The sequence below is a fragment of the Geospiza fortis genome, unplaced genomic scaffold (assembly GCF_000277835.1).
Source record: "Geospiza fortis unplaced genomic scaffold, GeoFor_1.0 scaffold138, whole genome shotgun sequence".
Lineage (NCBI taxonomy): Eukaryota > Metazoa > Chordata > Aves > Passeriformes > Thraupidae > Geospiza > Geospiza fortis.
This window is the reverse complement of record NW_005054307.1, coordinates 10,584,774-10,609,379: the sequence shown is the minus strand read 5'-3', so window position 1 is coordinate 10,609,379 and position 24,606 is coordinate 10,584,774.

Sequence of the window (24,606 nt, the reverse complement as noted above, 5' to 3'; positions counted from 1 at the left end):
GGCAGCTGCGGCCGGGGCGAGCCGGGGGGAGCTCGGCTCACACATACCCCTCGCTGCTCTGACCGTGCTGCAGAAACCCATGCAGCTATCTTACTATCTATGTCTTTAAAAATAAAAATATCTTCTGAAAAACAAACAAACAGCCCAGAATAGTTTCCTTTTTGCATTAGTTTCGCTCGCTTCATTGCTTCCTCGCACTGATTAGTCCCAGCCCGCTCTGTAAGTACGGTGTAACTTTATCTCTGTGCCACAATGGTAACTGAAAAGTTACACCCGCTACCTCCAGCGCAGGGGAAGCGGATCCGGCATGGAATACCACATCGGGACAGAAGAATCCAAGGACCCGCCTCGCTCCTGGCCAACTTCTAGTTCAGGCAGAGCAGGCAAGAAAGAGTAAGAAAAGCCAAAGAACAGGGTAAAACACAACTGAGAGACTTCAGAGACCAATTCCCCAACTGCATTCCCAAAGTAATATTAAAATGGGGCTTAAAGATAAATCCCAATAAAGATGGTGTAGGAATACAGCATAAAGTAAACCAGGTACGCAGAAATATTGCCCTTTGAGAAAGGCTGTTCTTTACAACTGAGGAAGAGGCCACCAGTCGGCATCCAGCAACACAACCCCGATCAAAACTGCTTTCAAACAGCACTATGAAACCCATCACTTCTCAGCTCAGTCCTCTCAATTCTTTATAGTTCACACTGCTGCTAGCACTGTATCCTATAACCAGAACTATACATAAGTACTAAGAAAAGAATATGGAATATGTAATTTCTTAGGGAGGAAATGTGTGGGTGTATGCTTGCCCATTTATATCTATAATCAAGTTAATATAATATACACAGCATCTCATGACAAGATATAGCATTGAAAACCAGTTTGTGCTACTCAATTTCCTTCTCTTCCACAGAAGAAAGAGAACAAGACCTCTTTCCTAATAAAACCAGCAAATTAAGCAGTTCAAATACATTGTAAATATCTTCCCTGTTCCATCCCTTGCATCATCCCCTGCTAATTTTAAATACATCTCTTGACTAACTCAGTTTCTTTGCGTGAGTTAGTAAGATATTCTTCTCTCAATCTGTTTTCCTTGTCAAAACAGACCTTTTGTCCTCTGTTGACTATATGTGATGTGACTCATGAGTCTAGATTTTTTTATGTTCTTTTATGTATCCACAAGCAGAGTTAAACCCAAGAAAACGGTTGGAAAAGGGCAAATCAGAAATCAGAAGACATTAATTTTATTTCCAACCATATGTGTACAAAATAGCATTAGTTTAAATCTGTCAGCTGAACTGGTCACTTTGCATTATATCAATTGCAAATTATGCTTCAAACAAATAATATCATAATAGTTCATTCCCAGAGCGTAAATAAAACATGCATCATTCCTGCATGGAGGCTAACAAGCATCAGACACCTCTACTGGAATGTAATTACCACTTGTCCAAGCTGGTTGCTCCTATTGATGCTGAATGAGTGTGGTCACACACGCTTATTAGCTTTAATGTAATTGCCCAAGTTTTCCCACATAGTGTTTTTAGTGTGAAACCACACCTGTCAATACTGGCAAAGCCAGTGTCATCACACATTACTTTGCTTGTCTGATACAGCTCTTCTAAGCAATTGAAATTTTGGTGCTGTGGCTTGATTGCTCCCTTTTAGATATGGCTCTCACAACTAATTTGGAGAAAAAGAAAACCAGCAGGAACATTTCAAGTACTCCTAACATCAAAGAAAGGAAAACATACTGCTCTGTATGTATTAAAAATGATAATAATTTTTAAAAAGAATTTCATCAGCTCCTGTACTTTGGCAGTGAATATGAAATCAGGGAGGACTGCAGGTCGCATGCACTCAACAGAGACTTAGGGCATTATTCAGGCTGTCACCATAAGTGACTTTCATGTCACAAGTAATTCTCACTACAGACAGCACAAGCAGCCAGAGTCTGGCAGCTTGGACAGTAAATAAGCTGAATTGCTCATTGCTCTCTTGAATTGAAACATCATGACAGGTACCAAAGTCTGTCTCAGGGCTCCACAAAGCAAATTTGCATATAGCTTTTATGGTTCAAGAATTAAAAGCCTGCAAAAATGACACCCCTGTTGAGGGTATTTAAACTTAGCAAAGCACTTCTGGATGACCTGTGCTCCTCTCCCAGCTAAGTGACAGCACAGGGGTTTTGCTGCACATGGTTCCCCAGTGGCTGAGTGAGGCAAGGGACTGGCCAGCAGAGGGTGGGCAACGTCTCACCAGGGCTGACCCTCGCAGGCAGAATGCCATGATCCACACAGAAAGAGCAAGCAGAGAAGTGGAGGAGATGGAGGAGTACGAGGGAAGCATGGAGAGGGAGAGAGAGTTTTGAAAAAGGAATCTGTGAACAATGGAGCTGAAGAGGTGGTGGGATGGGAAAAGCAGAAAACCAGAGTGCAGAACAAGGATAGATGGCAGCAGTGTGACCCACAGGGAGGAGAGCCTAGAAGCCAGGCCAGAAGACAGGAATTAAGGTTATGGAAGAAAAATGTTCATGGAAGGCAGGGAGCACAAAAATCCTATTGAAAAGGCCTTCATAGAGACAGCTGGCTACCTGACCAGCCTAAAGCTAGGAGGTAACCAGGAAGGAGTGGAATGTTGTGGAACAGGGCAGAAATGCTGAGATGGGATGCCTGGGCAGAAGTCGCTGATCAAGCACATACAGGCCATTGGAAAACCTGTAAGTTGGAGACTCCAGCAAGAGACAAAGTTCTACTCCCTTCTGGGATAGAATGGAACTGGGATAAAGGCAGAGAGTGTCCAAAGCACAGAAACATTTCTAAAAAATGGTAGATGGAAACAAAGCTAAGGGTGGAATTGCTCCTCTCCCCTACTGGCACTTTCCAGCAGGACATGTTCTTGCAGATGTGTGACAGAGGGCTACACCAACAAGACTAGATGAAGACTGGACCTTAAGAACCAGCATTCAGACTAGAGAAAAATAAAATACTGTGACTGTGAGAGTCAAGACTACAATCTGAAGTGATGAAGTAAATCACAAGGATAAAGTAAATCTCTTATTGAATATATACAAGCACTTGTAAAATAGCTCTTGCTCACCTGTGGAAGCCAAAAGAGCAATAGTGATATTAATACAAACACAGGTGTGTCAACATGTGTGGAGTTTTTTTTCCCTGACTGCTTCCCTAAGTTTTATTCTTTTCATAAAATTCTATTAAGGTGTACAGTATCTGGTGGAAGGGGAATAAAGAAGACAGAGATGGACTCTTCTCAGTGACTCCTAACGAAAAGGCAAAAAAAAAAAACAGAGTATTGATTGAAATGTAGGAAAATACATTTGGACACAGAGAATTTTTTTTTTTTTTTTTTATTTTACTGAGGGGGTGAGGGAGCACTGGCACAGATTGCCCAGAGAAGTTTTGGATGCTCAATCCTTAGAGATAGTCAAAAGCCATCTGAACATGGTCTTAGGTTACCAGCTTTAGGTGGCCTTCCTCTGAGCAGCTAACTGGAATAGTTCCAGAGGCTCCTTTTTACCTCAAGCACTCTGTGAAATTAAAAATTATCTGATTCACATTGATATTTTAGGGATTCCATCTCTCCATTTTAATTTTCAGGGATTACGCATAATGACTTTTCAGATTGTCAAAGAGAATAGCATTTAACTCTGGTATTTAAACCCTGACCCACGTCTTTTAAGCATAGCTATGAACTGTCTACACTATAAATAGCTTTGTATATCATAGTACTTCAACACAGTGCCTTTGGGAAAACAAACAGAAAAAAATGCTGACATGGTTGTCAAGGTTAATAGACTAAACAGACCTTTCTTGATAAACAAGAATCTTTCAGCTTGTATCCAACAGTAACAACATTTTTTTTTTGGAACTCTATGGAAAGCAATTGACTCTCTCTTACCTAATTCAGAGTCAAATTCAAATCCTAGTGAAGAATGTCAACAGCTTGTAACACCTTTACACAGCTAGCAACAAGAATTGTTAAGGAAACTTTTGGCCAAAAAACTCCGAATAAGCTCTTCCCTCTCACATATAGCATGAAAGAGCAAGAGCTATTGTGCTTTAATTACCCTGCATCCAAACTATCCCATTCTGTCCCATCCGACACCAGCACCTTCTTAACAAGGTTATTGATATATGAAAATTATGATTAGCAACTAATTTTTTTTCCAATGAATTTTAGCTCTCCCATTGATTTTTCTCCCATAGGGGTCATTCTAACTATGGGCAACACCCTTCCAGCAGCATAAACTCAAATTTTCAGGAGCGTTCCTGCCCTGAAAGAGCTACAGCATGGATCTGAAGCCAGGCTGCCTTGTTCTTCTGCACATCAGCACATTTAGAAGAATGGGTCTTTTCCAGCTCTTCTCATTGCCACTGTAATTCTCTGAACGCTGTGTGATGGTAACTGCAGTGTCTCAGCAGTTAAGAAGAACCGAAACAGGACTCCACATTCTAAGAAACATCCAAATGTCTTATGAAAAGGATAGGACTGCCTCAGCAAGGAAGACTGAGAGCATGCTAACCCAGAAGAGTTAAAAGCTTGCTCATAGCACCACATTGCTCAGACAATTTCATGACAGGTTAAGTAATTCAGTTGGAGTTTCCCAGACTTGTGCTTGAACATCCCTATTTTTGTGCTGGGGGTAGGCAAGGAGGGGGTTGGCAGGGCCAGGACACAATTTAGACCACTTCCTTCTCTTGAATGATACCTTCCTTTCTTTTAAAAGCATCCCTCAAAAGAAATAGCATAGTTTGGGGCAAGTTGAAAGGGGTTTTTTGTTTGTTTGTTTGTTTATTTTTTGTATCAGCCAAAGTGATGGGCAGCATCCCTGAACATGGCGCAGATTCCAAATTATCAAGGTACACTGCATTAACTTCCAGAAGACTTGGTATTTCTTTCCTGAGTTTATCCATTTTACATCCAACCACAAAATAAAAATCCATCTCCTTCCATAAAATTCCATGCATCATGTAGGATGCTTGTAATTCTCCCTTACAGATGGTGTACATCTGAAAGAGGGTTGTTAAGTAAAATTTTATTCTGTGAGATTCAGTTTAGGTATATAATAAACCAGTGTCAACTAATTCAAGATGCAATAATGAAAACACTTCCTTAAGATTAATGTCACATCTTAAATCTCAAAACCAAGCTTCAAATGAATGAATAATAAAATCTGAAAGCATGCCCATGGAAGTACAGGAATGCTATATAAATTTTATTTTTAAACATTAAAACTGCTTATCATTTGCAGATTGTTATTGGTTATTATGGTTACCATTCTCTAACACAATCCAATCTGCCTGCACTTTTCTATTTCGGGATACAGCAGTGATAACATTAACAGCAGACTTAACTTCTCAACTTGCAAACATACATACATTAGGGGCACATGCTATCTCCTGCTGCACTGAAAGATAACGTGAGTATGTTCTCACAGTGTCACAGAAATAACAAGCTCCTGATCTCCCTGCAGTCAGATGTTAAAACTTCTAATCCAACTCGAAATGAGTGTCAGGAACACAGCATGTTTGAAAACATTTGTATTACAGATACATAATAACACAACAATATAATGTTGTATTATAAATCCTACTGCATCACTGAGATATTGGAGAGGTGCTATAAATGCTGTAAAGTTGCAAAATCTGCCCATAGGTGATTGTTCCCATGCGTGGGCAAGATTTTTGTTTTTTACATGTGATGTAGAGTCATGTGGAACATTGTCTTCTTAAAGCCTTGTTGCAGTGAAACACAGAGAACAGGGAGAGATATAGAAAGAACAATTCAACATGTTGAACGATTCAACATGTTGCTGGCCTAAGATGGACACAGAAGTCACCTGCAGCAGAATGTGCTGCCAAACACTTCTGAAACAGCAGTAACAGAGCTTTAAGGAGTTGGAAGAAAAAATTAATTCAACAACAATATTTTTATAAAAGTAATACCTCAGTATTAAATAGGAGATAATGTTTGCTTTCCTATATGTATTAATTGCAAGAAGAGAGATTAATATACTTTTGGGCACGAGAATTGCAGTAGAAGAAACAACCTTCACAGAGAACACTTAGTATCCTGAAGTAGAATATATAAAACATACACAATGCTGTAGCAACAGCTTGTGCTCGCTATTTTTTCTTAAAAAATACATCTTTCCACTGAAAGGTTACTACTTGATAGTGTTAACCATACATTAATGCAGCATTAAATAAACAGGGGTTCTTAATCTCAGTGAAAAGCTTTCACCTCTTGCACTCAGCACTCATCTGCCTCTGGGGGCACTGAAATGTTTCCAGCGCCATGGGCAGCTCCATCATGGCCAGATGCTGATTGTCCAGAGCTGGAGACTGAGGAATAACTTTGGCTTGTAGCTGTGCAGAGCAGCTAGCCCAGACCAGCAGGAATGTTACCCTTTAGCCACATCCCCATCCTGAAAACTATGGTCCACTTACACAGTTGTCCTCTGGGACAATTGCTGTGCAGTTCCATACTCAGGACATTAACTTAGTGACTGATAGTTCATGGAGGAGATGTCCGAGCCCCTGTGCCTTTAAAATGGTTTTGGCTTTTAAAATGTCTAGCCATATCTTAAAATCACATTTACAGAAGTGCTTGTAAAACTTGTGCTATCGATACCTCCAAATTCTGTTCCCATTTCAGAAAATCAAATGCATCTAACCAGGAGAACCACAACAGCAGGCCACAGGAGTAATTTTGGCTCACTCTGTTTATGCATTTTTAGCACAAGCCATCACCCCACAATTCAATTTAAATTATCGATTATCACCAAACATTGTGGTTTCTTTGGCCTCATTGCTTCTTCAAATCTCAGTTCCCATTTATCATTTTTTATGTTTTCGAAACCTCTAATATTTTTGATATTTTGCACTCCTAAAATCTGGATTAATTACATTTAATTTTTGATGGACTAGTTTGTGCAATTTAATAAACTCCACTGAAATAAGTTCTGGTGAAATGTGAAAGCTGGAAAACTTGTCTCTGCAGAAAGGACTGTTTATCTCTTGGGACCCACTTGAGAGCTCAAAATAGGAATTAGGTGGAATTTAGGCAGCATATGCGCTGCTGTAATGGCTCCCTCACCTATGAGGCTGGGTGTCACCCTGGCACAACAGAAATGTACTTCAGTTTAAGGAGCAGGGAGGCAGATGTGTAACCCTGGCCAGGAACTCGCAGTGTGCTGCAGTGAAAACACGGCCGGAGGAGCCAGCGCATCAGCTAAGCAGAGACAGCAGGTTGCAATGCAAGGGATTAAATAAGTGCAGTAAGTTGCTGCTCACAGAGAATTAGTGCAATGTGTTACAACAACATGATCAGAACTGCCCTGATGAGATGCATCATGAAGGTAAGGTACTTTCAGTCAATCTTCCTTGTCCACTCAAATTAACAGGATCTTGTTAGCAGAGAGTAAGAAGGTGAACACTTGGCAGAGAGTAAGAAAGTGCAAAGTTCTTTCCATTTCTACATTGAAATGACATTTTTTTTCCTCAGTTATAATCTAGATATAACTGTAAGATGTAAAAATGTGATATTTCAATTGCATTTTTCTGTATTGCACATTTTCTTCTCCTCCCTCTTGCCACAATTCCTGATCAGTGTTCATAAAAAGAATGCTCTGAACAGCCTGGTTCCCCCATGCTGACAGCACTGAAGGCTTGTGCAGCTGAGCAAAGAGCACATCCCAAACTGCATTTCTGTGGGGCTATCCTTCTCTGTCTGACACTGCAGGACTCTCATTCTCCAAGAATGACATTCAGCCATTTCCTACACCCTGACTAGAATTTTAAAGGTGAACCTGTTCCTGTATTCCAGAAGTCATCCCCCAGTACCTTGTACAGTTTCAAATCTATGATACCAAGGTGCATTGGATGAAGATTTCTGAAGTCACTGAGAAACTCCTCCTAAGTACAAAATATTTGCTAGACATTTGATTTAACATGTGGGAAAAAATTCAATAATATAAGAATTCTAATCAAATCCATAATTGTTGATCTTAATAGGGTAGCAATCTATAAAAAGAAAATATTTTGAATTCCAAGATGCAAGAATTTCTCCTCTCCTAAATTCATAAACCTAAATTGTATATTGTGTTGTCCATTACATGAACAGAATAATGGATTTACACTGAACCAGCATCAATGCAGAAAGTTGCTTTTAAAATTTGAGAAGGAAATTGTTCTCTCAAGTAGTTCAGTTCTGAAACCTTAAACTTCTCCTAAAATAAAATACTCCTGCCATTACAAGGCTGGTTGCTTTGTTTATGTCTACACAAGTTCTAGTGAAGCTGGGAGATCATGTGAAATCAAAGTGATAGAACCTGATCACATTTTTGTGACAGAAAACATTCAGCCAGAAAATATCATGATGTTCTAGGAACTCACTGATTTACTCTGAATTTTGCAGGAAGTTATCAAACTGCTTAGTTTGAAAGCACCTTTTCCAGCGTTCCACCCTAGCATCAGCTGTTCCAACTATTATGAAATCAAGCATTACCCTGTTTCTTACACACCAAAGTGACCCTGTTTCCAAGACAAACTGGAAATAGAGATGAAAAACAGTATTTTAAAACTTCAAAAATTGCATTTTCCAATGCCTCCCTCTATGCATTAATTTAAAACTTTCTAGAGAGGAAATATTGAAGAGATGACTCTTTCAAATAATACTATAGTTTGAAAATATGTGTTTCATTCTTAGCTCATAGAAATGACTTTATCATTTTACAAGAACAATAAAGTATATGCAAATGTGACACCAAGAAAACCAACCAGAACCTTTCAAGTAAATATCAATCACTTAATGTTGCTTAAACAAATAGGAAAATTGTAGAATCATAGAATATTTTGTGGGGGAAGGGACCTTCAAGGGTCTTTTAGTCCACCTCCATTTGTAAGGCTGAAAATTTGTAAGGCTGAAAATAAGAGAGAAAATTTTAAAGCCCAAACATGTTTTGGTCACAGAGATTTTCAAGGAAACTCTATCCTGTAAAAGTTAGCTGCTGAACTGTGTACTTAAAACTTGTGGGATTTGCATAGGAATGATAATACATACTTGGCTGAGGACTTTGTCAAACTGAGAAGACACCAAGACAACTACTGTGTCTGTAAGTCAGTCTTTCTACAGGCATCCTCTGATCAGGATGAGCATACTCAAAGTTAAATTTAGCTTTTCTATCTAGCAGGCCTTTAAAATTATATTTTCTTCTGATACTAATACCATTAACTAGCCAGCTAGTAATTTTTAAGTGATGAATATGATAAATCATAAACCTGAGAGCATCCTTTCAGCAGCCTCAAAACATTTAGAAAAAAATAGATGTTTATATCAGTAGAATACAACAAAATGCAATGTATCATTAATGAGCTGAAGGAAAAAAGTTGTTTAGTGACAGCAGAAGTAATGAAGCTTGGGTTCCCACACACACCTCCACAATACTTTCATCTCTCTCTCATTTTCCCCACACACCACATGCTCTGTACCCTCAGCTCCCCTCCCCTCCCTGAACTTCTCTTTTCATGATCTGAACAGGAGTGAACGTTTGTTTGCTCTGTTGCAGTTAAAGTTGTGCTCCTCAGCTGGATGGATGCTGCCTTCCAGATGCCAGAGGAGGCCAGAGAGTGCTCTACATCTCCCACACTGGCCCCGTGAGGAAATGGCTTCAACAGCTCCTCCAGCCCCCAGGAAGTTCTGCTATAATCACTCAGTGCTTCTGAGACCTCTGCAAGGCTGGTTTAAATCGGCCACTGAAGTTCCTGAGAAGCACAACTAACAGATGGAAAGTGGGATTGCAAAAATCTTGTCTTAGGAAATAAACCTAAGAAATCAGAGCTGTTATACAAAGACTGTCCGTGCACTTTAATACTCAGCAGCTTGTTTAAATATAAGCTGATGCCATGAGCAGCAAGGTAAACATTTAATTTGTCTGAAAATTTTCAAATCATCACTGTCACAGAGCATTGCTTGCAGTTATTAAGCAGTTACAGGCTTTTGTGTCATGTACATGCAGCATCAGTGGCACAAAATAATTTGTAAAGAAATACTGCACTTGTAACAAAGGACTTCAGGGATCAGTGATTAAAATATTGCAAACATTTATATATTCATATGTAATTAGACAACCTTTTTTTCCAAATTCTGGCATCTTCTGTATTTTGACCCATAGGAAAAAAAAATTAAAAAATTAAAAAACAAAGAATCCCAGTGGTTTAATAGCCTATAAAATTGATATATGAATGCAACTTTACCTCCTATCCTTTTACACTTTTTTTTTTTTTTTGTGGCAGCTCCACACCAGGGATCCTGGGAAGCAAATAACAGTATTTGCCCTTTCAAGTTTATGAATTCCTAGGTCTGTTCACTGCTATTTGAAAACTGAATAAAAAATATTAGCAGCAAACATATATTTCACCAATGTCAAAAATGTGAATTTGGATAAACTGGAAAAAGGCAGGGTGCCTCTTTTCTGCATAGAGGGAGAGGTAAGGACAAAATGTCCTTACACTTTCTGACAGTTACTGAAGTTTCCATACTTCAGGATTTCTATGTTACAATGACTGTTGGTGGTGAAAATATGTCAGTGGTTATGCAATAAGTAATCCTTTATTTCATCTTACAATAACATTTTAATTAACTTGAACACATCAGGGGTCAACACGTTCCAAGGGACATTCTGTTATCTGGAAATTTAGAAAAATGTACCCATAAAGCAGTTACTGAATTTCTGGACAATTACACAATTTCAATCTACTTTTGATGCAACAACTGCCATTCAAAGACTATCATCAATAATAAATTTACTTATTCATGCCAATAATATGGAAGTTCTCAAGCTATATCTCTTCTTTAATCTTCCTGATTACTTTCCTCCTAGATATTTAAACAATTTATTTTTTCAATTAGATAATGTCTGAGGAACAGTACTGCTAAACAAAATGCTAATTTGCAAGCACAGCTTCCTGTAAAATGCTTCTGAACAAGAAGTGACTACAGCTAAAATTCACATTAGCAAAACAAAATAGCCTTCCCCTCATGACATATCTGGAGACTGGAATAAAAACTGAAGAAACAGGAATAGAATTATCTTTAGCTATCACTTTAAAAGAAGGGTTGACCAAACACTCAGGGATCCCTGTACATGGCTGAATCCCTTTTACTGCTTTCCACCTGTGTTTCACTTCACCTACCCTGCTTTTTTGCTGCTCCTCAGTTTACAAGGGCTGTACATGCACAGCACCGCTCCCTGTGATTCCCTTACCCTGTCCAGTGATAATTTCTTCCTCTGTCTAACAGGACCTCTATGATCATGCTAAATAGAATTTGGACTTCTCCACAATGGGATATGAGGGAAAAGCTTCCTTTTACTCTATAGACCAGATAAACACAGCTTCTCCTTGGTGACATTATTTGACAACCAGCAGACAGAAAGATGAAAATGCTGCAGGAAACATGTACATTAGTTGTGCTAAGTTTCAACATCAGATTGGTTTTGTTGAGGAAAAGAGTATTTTCCAATTTGAGGGTTTTTTAAAATTTTAAAACAACTTTTTCCTACCAAAAAAAAAAAGTCCTGATTTCTACCCACCTATAATTGTATTGGGATTGTTAGAGAATCCCAAAATATTTGGTTTATCAGAACTCTTAATAATTGCTTGTATATAGATTGAAACATAAAGACTTAAGCTTTTTACTATATTAATTAGATAAGAAAAGACTAAAGGCAGCTATAGCTATGGTTGAACTCAATTACTGTAAGGGTCTTTTCGAAGCTAAATGGTTCTGTGATTCTATTAGTAGCTGATTTCCACAATTCTGAACATCCATGCCGAAAATAATTCCAGTGGAATTATACATAGTAGTTGTACCCTTTCCTGCCTCATGGCACACTTCCTGCAAGACCCACTGTTGCATTACTTTCCCCACAAACATAAGAGCACAGTCTAATTGGAATAAAAAGAGGTTGTTCCTGAAGAAAAGTTGTCTGTAAGCGGAGAACAGAATGGATATTAGCAATAACTAATCAGTTTCTTATGTGGAGATCCCTAAATAACCCGGGAATAGCAATGATCCAAATCTGATTTCCTTCTAGAAAAAAGCTGTGGAGCAGCTGTTACACAAGACAATGCCCCTGAATTCTCTCAGAAGAACTCTGGAAAGCTACTGTCATGCTTAAGGTACTGTTCTTTTACAGCAATTTTATTCAAATAGCTCATAAATGTTATAGAAAGAAGTACACTTAAGGCAAACATTCAGCTTCAATCTGTGTTTGCGTAATTTCATTTTAATCCCCATCCTGTTTTCATGCAGTGTAAAAAGAAAAGGCACATCCATTTGAAGTTTAAAAATAGTATTTGTCACCTATTTAAATTTTATTTCACAGCACAGCTGTAGTGGGATGTCTGCTACTAAATCTCCCTGGCCTCAGGATACCCATACCTGTTCAAATGCTGCCAAGCAATACTGATGAAAGTGCTACAACCTAACCCAAACAAAAATAATAGAGAGTATAATGTTTGTGTCTGTAGAGAGAATGTACTTCAAGCTACTGCCAGCAGAGAGTCCCATTGCTTTCATATTGAGAAGAAAACAATTTAGCACAATCCCCAAAAATCACTGAACAAAAAGCAAGCCACTTTTAACTACTTTAATAGGGTCACAGACAGAAGCCCTAAGCACCAGCTACCTGCAAGTGCTTTCCCTTCCCCTCAACTCATTTTTTTACAGTTTTTCCAAACTGTACGTCAAGTAAGTATGTTTCAAAAAAGGAAGCTTAAAAGTATGGTTTGGACTTCCACAAAAAGGCTGGCTCAACATTTCTCAACAACATTTCAGCTTGGCTAAATGAGAACAAAGTGGAACAGTTTAACTGCAATTAAGATAACTCGCAAGCCAGCCTCTACATCGCATTGTAAAATTAAGGGGCTCCCGAGCATCTGGCCTGCACTCCTACCACATATGCTTACCCCAGGAGCAATGTGCTTAGTTTGAGGAGACATCAGGCGTCTGTCAAGCATGCCAGCCTCACTCCAAGCAGGCCAGCCCTTCCAGCAGCAGCAACACTTCTTAAAGGAGCACAGCCTCCGACGCAAAGCAGCGAGAACTTCAGCCAATCAGCCCACACTGACCATCACTGCAAATACCTGTACTTGTAAGGCCTGGTTTAAAGGGCACAGCTTTGGGCTCTGTGGAGCAAGACTGTTTGCTGGCCCTTTCTCTCAGCTGTTGATCTGATCCAGTCCCTACGTTCGGGACAGCTCAGCAGAGAGCCTGTCACCATCAATTACCAAGGAGGAGTGGGAGGGCCCCGTGCTCATGGTGACGCCAGCCGCTGTAAGGACAGAGCCTGCACACTTGCTGGAGTAACATCACTCTTTGTTCATCTCAGGTGCATGGCTTGCAACATGCATGGCCCCCTGGCAACATACAACTGCTGTGCAGCCAGAAACAGGAAAGGTATCTGAGCATTTAACAAGGCATAATCAATTTATTGATGTTTGCAGACACAGATTTTTTTTTATTCTCCCTCTCCCACCCCCCCCACCCCCCAACAGAAATATTATGCTGGAATTTCAAGCTGCAAATATCAATTTAAGTTGGAAATTTTCTATGTAAAAGAAAAATTCTGCTTGACTCTATCTAAGGTAGAAGACCTATTATGATAGAAGATATAGATATATATATATATATATATATATATATATATATATATATATATATATATATATATATATATATATATATATATATATATATATATATACATAAGGTTCATATAAATGAACCTTAATCATGATTTTTATACAAACTATCATCCTAAAAAACTGTCACTAGATATTTCATCATGGCAATACTTCTATATATTAGCCAGTCAACTGAAATCATCAGGAAAATTTACATGCATAATATTATTGGCCCTAATGAGTTTAAGAATTTGCAAGATTAAGGTCAACTGGCTTAAAATAAGAGCATAGGTTAGAAGTAAATAAGGATGCATGTTTGTATTGGTCTGAGGCTTCTGGAGGTGTAGTAAAGACAAGAAAGGACCAGGCAGTAACAGGAAAGGAATGGTATAAACAGAAAAAGAGCTCCAGAGAAGCCACTTTCCCCCTTTGTTACCACTGAGATAATGAATATCAAGCAGTGACTCCTCAGAGGAGCAACATGCACAAACATTGTTTTGGCTCCAGCTGCTCAATGAGCTGGGCAGTCTGCTCCTCTGCCTATGCCTCAGGACTCTTCTTCAACAGCCCCACAAAGTCCAGCCTCTGGTCCATGAGAGCTGAAAACACTGTCCATTTCCAAAGGCTGAATTCTTAATAACAACTTTGCGTGTAGACTCTGTAAAGTCGATGGTAGTCAGAGAGGAAAGGGCAGACTCTACCTCACAAAAACTGCCAAACTAGATTTTTCTTTCTTTCCTTTTAGACAAAGACCTCAGACTGGCTTCCATCTTTATTAACTGGTCCCTACACATGTTTTCACACAGACACTTTTAAGGTGCACCAAGACTGATCAATATAAAGTTATGCTCTTAAAATGCAATTTCTTATTTATATTATCTGCATACCAAATTGTTGAAAATTCTCTTTCACTGAAACAAGAAGACTTTTGGTTAATACCTGACCAGGTGGTTCTTCATTTGCAGGGGTTTTTACAGTTTGTTTGTTTTGGTTTTTTTTAAGGGGACTATGGGAATGAGGCATTCTTAACATTTTACCACTGTTTCAGAATCCAGTATTCATGTCAGGTCCATTTTGGATGCCAAAAGAGAATTAAATAAGTAGAAACTTTTCCCTTATTTCTCATGAAATAGACATTTCTATTTACCTGAAATAGACTGAGCAAAGAAAAATACACAAAACACTGACAACCTCTTGCACAATTTATTTTGACTTCCATAAGGCACTTCTAGGATGGGTATTAAACTCAAAATGTTGAAACAACTACTGGTTTCCAAGGAAGCAAACAGTAAAATTCAGCAAATACAGTTTTAGAAGGCTGTGAGAAGTATAGCAATTTGTGATGCAATACTGTATTAATAATGTTGGGGGTTTAACAGTAAAATTACTGAGCAAGCTTTTTAGCAAAGTTATTATCCTTAAAAAATTTAATACATGCTGTGGGACACAAATACCTTGGGGCAAATCAGAACTACTCTGAAGAATACACAATCACAGTCCCAGCTGGAATATTGCAATTAGGACAGAGCAGCTCTCATTCCAGAGGCTTATTTTCTGCCCTTCAGCAGATTTTACAGAATACTGAAACTAAGCTTGCAAGACCACACTGTCATCATGGTAAATTTTGGTATCATAATATTGAAACAAAAGAACTTTGTAGTAGAAAACACAGTGATGAGATAATTTAAAATATAGAAATAGCAACAGAAAAATTTGCCTGTACCAATCATAGTTTCTAAAGCTCCCTAAATCCTTCAGTCATAGAATAGAAACACCTTTTTTATTCCTATTTTTTCCCTTTTTTTTTATTATTTTAATTTCTGAGCAGCAAACAGCATGGAACCAGTGCTAGATAACTTCCACCCTTTTTTGCCCAAGAGGGTGAATCATCACCTAAGAAGTGTCAGATTTGTTAAAAAGTATCTGCTATGTAACCTGACAAAGACCTTCAAACCCTTACAGAAAAACACATCTTTACTATGAGAACAGGAACCCAATTAAATCAGAGATTACTATTCTAATTCATTCTTTAATCCCATATAGTTCTAATGGAGAAGTAGCCTTAACTTTAAATTTTAATAATCTATATTTACACAGCGATTTCATCAAAAGTCTCAATTAATATTAAACACAGCTTTATAAAATTTTACTATGTTTGGACTATAAATGTCATAAAGCACATGAGAAAACCAAAGTACTGATTAACTAAATACTCAGAAGTTTGCTTGTAAATGTTTAAGCTGCTTTGGTTTTGTCTTTTTATGTAACAAAGCAAGATGGATGTCAATCTATAAAAGTTCTTGTTGATAAACCAGATCAAAAATGAGTTGTTAAGAGATCACACAGTCAGTAACTCAGAATTGGCAAAACCTTAAGACATATGAGTAATTTTTCTCATCACCAAGTTATTGTGCATCAGCTGATCCACATGCGAACATGTGGGCACGCTTAGCATATGGCAAACAAATTATGGCAATTTATTGTAATTCCGCCTCATTATGAATTATGTTATCTGACATTTGCTGATGAGTATGTGCATGAACATGACAACTCATAAATTTAAATACCTAAGTCTAATATTTATATACTGGAAAAATTTTCAGGTTTGCTTTCCCAGTTTAAAGACAGATATTGCATTTGTTTTTCTTCAGTTACTTTAGATATCACATTTGCTTTTATTCACTCATAAAGTATCTCATCAGTCTTACATGAGTTTTCAAAATACAACTTCATGTTTCTGAGCTGCCTCAGTTGGCCCTTTAGGTATTCAGGCACCCCATACACAGAGCTCAGGTTGAGTTAACTACAACCCAAGCTGTTCCCTTTTCCTATGTGAAGGTGAGTATTTATCCCTTTGCCATTTCTATAAGTGACACATGTTATCAGCTCTTCTCACATGGCAAGAGTCAGCTTTAGAAGAGTTTTCTTTCCTCTTTTAGAAGATCCAAAGTCTTTCCAAAAGATACCAAGGTATTAAAATCCCTCATTTATCACAAGACAGAAGAATGCTGTATATGTCTACGCAAAGTTGATATATATAAATTTTGACAGCTAAAATTTTTGTTGAGAAGGGAGATAAAAAATCAGTCAAAGCTCACACAGAGATAACAATTCATAAGCAAACAGAGCAGACTCATGTTTTTTAATTGTTCCAACAGTTTGTCCACAGGAAACACACAAATCCACCTAAGCCCTGTCAGCAGGAGAGCACTCAGCTCCCTAGCACATGTCAAAATCCACAAAGGTTTCTCAGGTTCATGCTTTCCCTCTCAGACCTGTACCAAAGGGCAGTTTACTCACTGTTGTGCACACTGGCTGACACAGCAGGTCCCAGGTGAGATGCTGGGACAGCAGCTGGGTGATACTTCTAGTCAAAGACAGGAAACACCCAGCACTGTGGGGGCTGAGCTTTAGGATCACCCACTGATCACTTTTCCAGTACACTCTGCCCAGTTTGAGACACTAACAGGGTCTCCTGCCTCTAAGGAAAAGCTTTTTCAGTACTGGATTTAAAGTCAACCTCTTGTTTGTCTTTCTGTGAAAAATAGTCACAGAATAAAGAAGAAAATTCTGTTACTCCTAAATATTGTAGAATAGGTTTTAAGGATTGAAACTGGTGTGTACACAAGCCAGCAGAGTTACTGGTTATAACAGACAGGGAAGAGTTTGATGAGCATTTTTTAATAAGGGTAATCTGACTTGGTTAGATACCTCCTGGAACAAAAAAGTTCACAGTTGTATTTTACGGCTGAAAAGCACAACAAGAGTTCCTGGCTTACAAAGAACTACCTTGATTTTCCTCACTTTTGACCAGCTAACTTGAAGAAACTCTTGCAAATTGTTGCTCCTGAGACCATCAGCTACACCTGAAAGTGGATTATTGCATCTTCATGGCTGTTGATCTTCCTGAGTTCAAGAATAGACGGCTTTGCAAAAATAAGTTTAGAAAATGAGAGATTCAAGCAATCTAAATACACTCCTGTTTTTTCATGACACTTACTGCAAGATTCACCAAGTATGATCAGTGCACAACAGCACTTCACAGTTAAGTGTTGGTTAGGCAAGCAGGATTCACAGAGTATCTACAATTTGATTTTAGTTTCTGTAGAGAAGGAGCTTCAGCACTAGATGAAATTTTAAGATGGCACGGAGAGATGTGTTAGGAAATCCGAGTTACAGGAATCCGGGTGCAGCACATAAAACACAAACATCACATAAACCAGCTAAACTGAAGGTTTAGATGAATTCACACTACTGCCACGAGCAAAACTCTTGTTCCTCCCCCGCCCCCATCCCTGGCATCCCCAGCAGGTGCTTCCCCAGCTTCCTTCCCCTCTACCATCCCAGCACTTGTCAGACCCTTCCAGGAGGACAGTGACATACCTGGCTTAGTCAGAAACTACTTGTTCGTTTTGTGGAGGTTTTTTCCAGTCATTAAGATGAAATGGATAAAGGAAAAAAAAAGTGGGGGAAAGGATGCTGGTAGTGGTGGGGCAATTCCATCACTGCAAAGCCTTACAAAAAAACCCCACCAAGGGTGTAAATCCATTTGTGAGTTTTAATTTCTATTTTGCAATGCATGGCATTAGATATGCAATGTAAAGCTTTATCAGTTTTAAAGCAGAAAAGAGATCTACTTGAAAAGCATCTCACATTAAAAATATTAATAATTAACCACTCCCACACAGATACTTAAGCAAACAGAAAAAAATGATGGCTTTTAAGATAAATATAGTTGGGCTTAACATTTAAACAAAGGGGGAGTTTTTGTTACAGATAATTTATGTCACATTTTTCCCCTCTAAAATACAAATTTAACTCCATCCACAGTAAATAAGGCACCCTCCTTTCATTCGTATATTTTCATTTTAGACCTATAATAGCTACAGACAATGTTAGCTTACTGCAATCTCCTTCAATATTAATTCTTCTGAAAATATTCTTATTGGCGTGATCTGAAGCCCACAAGGCTCTCTTTGGTTGGTTTTAGATTAGGCCCTTACATAACTGCAACATCTGGGCCCCACTTCAACTATGCAAATTCCGGCAGACACAATTTCTGTGAGTATAAATTAGTTTTTGTTTAACAGACACCTGTAATTTGGAACAGCTAATACATATTCTCCAAGAAAATAATGAAATAAATACTGCAATTTTGTATGAAATTCACCTCCAATGTATTCTGGCGTGGTGGTTTTTTTTAACATCAGTGCTTTGGAAATTAATATCCATATCTGCACAGGGGATAAAAAGCACAGCAGGCCAGTATTGCCACAGCTGGAACTACTGCAAGGTAGAAGAACCAGGGTCAGTACTCTTCTCCTATATTATTTTTATGCAAAGTATAAAAGTATTACATATACTGTGTAAATTCCAGATTGATCTGTGATTTTACTCAGAAGCCAGGAAAGCAATCTAATATTAAAGCACAAAGACACACTGCACCACTGCAGAGCTTACACAAAGCAATTGTTAATATGTGAGTGAATCCATATTTGTCTATGTGCAACTCCTCAGTGAAGTTTGGAAGGGATTGCTATCAAACAGCAATCCCCACACAACAGCCCATTAAGCTATAGGTAATGCAGAAGTCTGATGAACTGTTATAATCTACTTTCTCCCAAAGCATAATTTTCCTACAGTTAAGAACAATTACAAATTCTTGTTAAGTTGCTTTTTTTTTTACTGACAATAAAAAAGATCACACAAGCATATCTATATCCCTCCTTGTAAATGCACAAACAACAAAATGTTAACAGGATTATCACTAAATCCTTGCAAAGAATTCATTTTTATTACTATAGAAAAAAAACCTTGCTGAAATGAATGGATAAGTTGGAACTACTACCAGAGTAAGGTGCACTGATTTACAGGGAATCAGAGAACAGTCTTCAGATTACAGTCTCTAAGATTATACCAAAAATAGGTCAGAACAGCAGTGCATTATAAGGACTAAAAATACGCATTTTTAAAATGATTTTCCCAACTCCTATCAATGCGATAGGAGTGGATTATTCACACTTTATTTCATGTTCTCCACTGGAGAACCATTTATCACAGAATACTGCAGTCTACAAATATCCGAGATTATCTATCTGTATCAATAGAAATAGTTTATTAGGTTGATAATGCAGCATTTTCAGTGATCCTTTGCAAACAGCAGTCTCCACCCACGAATCTAAAAGGCACTGGGATTTGCAATTCACAGTTCAACACTACTTATCTGGATTAGGAGAGCAATTATTTGTCAATTAAGACATGCAAATAGGCTCAAGAAAATAATGTAACAAGCAAAAAGCATGCTAACTTACTCTTTTTAATAATAGGAAACACTGTACTTTGGATTTTTTTGTTTTAAGCTGGGAAAGAATGATAAAAACCACAGTCCTATCAAGCTTAAACTACAATGTATTACACACATAACCTACTTTGACAGAAGACTAGACTGCAAAATAAAGCAATTAAGCATTTAGTCAACATTAATTGAATTCCCTTGTCCTCACCTACATAATCATATTCTCATTTCCAGGGAGCTCCTACATTTTTCAGCACTCAGACACATGAATGTTTACTGATCTACTATGTTATACATATTTTTCTTCTCTTTGTACCCCTGAGTATTTGGGCCCCAGGCCTCCTGTATATACTGAAACCCATGTTGTTACATTTGGTTTTTTTATTTTATGAGAAGCTCATCGTGAGCATTATCTATAGCTTCAAAAAATTTATCTTCACAATAAGAAGCACAGTAAAATGAAGGGAAACTTCCCACTTTTCAGATAAGACTTTAAGCAGGCAGAATACAGGCAAAAGGGGACATAATACCACCTCAGTATCTGAAATTGGAGAATGCAATCTTCTTGTTGCCTGTAGCACCAAAGGTTGGTGTGTAAGAGCAAGCCCCCTGCTCCCAGTACCAGTGTCTCACCTCCAAGCAGCTCACAAGAAGAAAACCTCTTGTAAGGAATCTTAGGAAGACATGAAGAAAAATTGTCATTCACTCACATGACAAAGGAAGAAAGCTTTTTTAAAGTAGAAGAAAAGTGCTAGTTAATGGGTAGAACAGAACTGAAATGAAGGCAAACCCCTTAAGACGGGAGCATTCCCTCCTCTTGCATTTTGATCTAAAGATCAGTTGTCAAGAAAAAACTTAAGCCATCACAGCCATCTGCCATGTAAATTCAGAAACCATATTGCTGTTGAGTAAGTAACATACACAGCAAATGACAGAACTGGACCCAAAAAGTGAGTGGACACATCACATTCTTGGAATAGAAATCCACTGAAAGCCGGTAAACACATATTAAATAAAGCTTCAGAATAGTACCACAGCTGCAGTTTTTGTGCCAGTGTTCATGGACAATAAACTGTTATGTAGAAGGATATCACTGCACACTTGCTTTGTGCTTATATTTCTCTCTATTTCTGCTATTGGCTAATATTGCAAGCAGCTAAATAAATCTTTGATCTAATTTGGTACAGCATATTTTATGTCAAGTGCTAAATTAATAGATGAGGAGAAGAAAGAAAAGAAAAGGAGATACACACTAAGTTCTTCAACTTTCGAAGTTAGCTTAAAGGCTGATATAAAACATAACTCCCAGGAAACTGGAGTGGTGCTAAACTGCCCCTAAGCCCCCCTCAGGGCTTAGAGATACCTCTGCAAAATCTTCCAGGGAAGGAGGTTGGTGTTAAATATACTTAAAGTTTCCTTTTTGTTCCTTTTATGTTTTTCTCTTTTAACTCTGGTTCTGTTCTTGTGATCAGAGACTTAGCTTTCCCTCTGGTAAAATAAAACTCAAACTCTTGTTGTGTTAGAGCACAGATTTTCCAGAAACATCAAACCCAAATATGGGGTACTAAGTGCAACCAGTCCCTTTATATTACTGTGCACAGGAGAAAAAAATGCACAAGGAACTGCTGTGCAATTTCACTAAACTACATAGGGCAGTACAGACATTTGTACTGTCAAGTACTGGGTTATGGGAAGAAGTTTCCCCAACAGTATTAATATTGCTTTTTACCATAAACTAGGCAACTGAGGGACAGCCCAAGACAGCAGGAACTGCCCAGGAAGTTACATTATCTCTGCAAATAGAGACTTCAGCTGATAGTGTTATTTTATTTTCCTAATATAATTCAGTCCATTTTTCCCATTATTATTTCCTTAATATTCTCCATGATTCAAGGACATTATATACTCTACATTTAAATCTCATTTTGCCCATAACAGGAAGCTGCAGCAGACACTGCACTTCATTTAAATTTGCAGTATAGCTAGTGCCAGTATTTTGTTTTTAAAAGTTTCATTTTCAACACAGAACTTTTGACAAAACTATTTTCAAAAGTGAAATATGGAGACCAAAGAGTCTTAATATTTTTAACAGTGCAATGTTAAAAATTGGCTGCACTGGCTGCATTTCAGATCAGCTGCTCAGCTAAAAAAGAAAATTATTTTTCAAAGCTTCTACCGCTATGTGAGTTATCAAACACAAAATTATTTACAAATGATTGCTAAAATGTAGTCTTGGCAATGCAAATACCATGTTTGATAAAACAGCAGAAATGGAAATGGTTCTTAATAAGCATAGAGGTGCCTTGAAGGGCTGGAGAAAGATCACAACTTTTCCTCCTGGCTCACTGGGCTCCTGGTCCTCTCCTCGCAGTTAGCAGGGCAATCACTGCAGAGCCCCAGAAGATAAACTGGTGGCTACTCTCATGGGACATGGCTCCTCTTAGTGGAGTTTAATGCACTGACATGCCTGGACAATTCTCCTGAACAAAATCCAACTGCCTCAGAGTTGCCAAGCCCACAGGATTAAACAAACTCTCTTCCCCATCAGAATCGCCTGGCTGAATCCAGCCCCACAAAATTGCCTGGCCTGTGCTGTCTCCCAGGTGACACCAAAGAGCTGCCTCTAAGTCCTGGCCAAATGCACACCAGGGACTGCTCTGACAGCTCTGCAGAGTTGTGCTCCTTTCCCAGGAAACCTCTGGTGCTCCTCAGCTCGGACTTACAGAAACAGCCCTGGTGCTAGACAGCTTCAGTAACTCCTACAGGCAAAGCCACACCCCATCTATGGCCACAAATGGATTTTAAAATGCCTTTGGGTGATTGTTTCACTAGAGTTTCTAAGCCAAATCCATTATTTCTATTTTATATCCTCACCTGCTCATCTAGAGTTTTCTTTTAAAAGACAGACTCTTGTTCCCCCAGCAGGCAGGGCCAGGCCATCAGCTGCCCACAGAGCATCTCACATCTCTTAAAGGCTTTGAGAATTTTTGTCAAATTTGTGCACAGCTAATATCAGCTTATCTCTGTTCTGAATCTTCTTACTTTTTCACTTCTCAGTTAATTATTTGCAGAAATATTTGGTAAACTATATCAAAGGAAATTTATAAAACAAAACAAATTGTGTTGGATGCAGCGCTGTCATTTAAATGTCTGGTTAGTATAATGCAGTTGATCTTTAAGACCTGAGTTATAGACACATCTTGGCATTTTATGCACAGATTTTACCACATTTCCAGGCATTTTACACACAGGTTTAGGTTTGCTGATAACATCCATTAAGGAAAATACATATTTATCTTTCTGAAACTGGGTTTATTTCTATAACCTTTTAAAGACAAATTTTCCCTGATACAGACCCACCCCTACCAACACTTTACTTCCCATTGCCTTTCCACACAAAATTTAACAAACTTTTAGACACGGGAATATTCAGATCAGTATAACATAATACCGATTAAAGCACATGCTCACTTTGGAGCGTCTGCAGAGAATTTAAAACTTTATGGCTCCCCAAGACAGTGCCCTCTCCTGTACAGCTGCAGAGAAGAGGTTTGGGTGTGGTTTCTTTTGTTTTTAATTCCGGGCCAATAAAAGATTTCAGTTGCACAGCAAATGAAATGTATAAAGTCTGTGTGCTGCAGCTCCAGACACTGGTCAGAATCAGAAAGTAATCAGAGACAGGAATTAAGGGAATGATTTTGTGTCCCAGATCCAGGGAATACACAGGATTGCTGGGCAGCATTTAGACAAGAGGCTGCAGAAACAAGCTTCTAGAAGAGAATAAAAACCCATAACATCAAACTAAAACAGAATACAAAACTGCCATTTGCTGTTTCTGGTACATAACAGATATTTTCAGATTAGCTCATGATGCAGAGAGGTGACTATGTTGTAGAAAAGAAATAATGTGAATTCTAAAAACAATTAGGCTTCTTATGTAACAGAAATAAAAGGGAAGGGGATTAAGGAAGAAAAGAGAATGAATCAAATGCTAGTATTTTCTAAAAGAGCATATTTTACTACAGGAGGGATTTTGAATCTGATGCCTGGCTGCAGCTTGCTCAGTGCTGCTCTGCCCACCCAACACCCTCTGCCCACCCCACTGAGACACAGAGGGAGGAGGGACACCCCTTTTCCAGCGGCTAGATGATGAAGAAACATGGAATTAATCTTTTGCACCTCTTCCTCAAAATATGGGAAACTATAATACATTTGTAGACTGAATTGCTAGTTGTTACATATTTGTTTCATTAACAGCACACAGAAGTCAGAGAGGAAGCACTCTTCATCAGGCTGTGCTGGCTTCCATGTTCTGTGCAAATGTTGTTAGCAACACAGAAAAACAGAGGAGTTTTGTGACGTCTGACAATGAATCCTGACTCAAAGATATTAAACCAATATTTTCAATTACCATTTCAGTATATCTCAAAATATTAAAAATCCAACTATAGCCGATTAATGGAATATCTATAAATCAGACAAATTTTTAAGAATTGTTCTGATTTCTTCTATTTCAAACAATAACTTCTGCATCAGTTTTTTTTCATCCACCTTTTTATGCAGCCAGCTGTTACTGAAGCTGACTTAAAAGCTCACCTTCAATT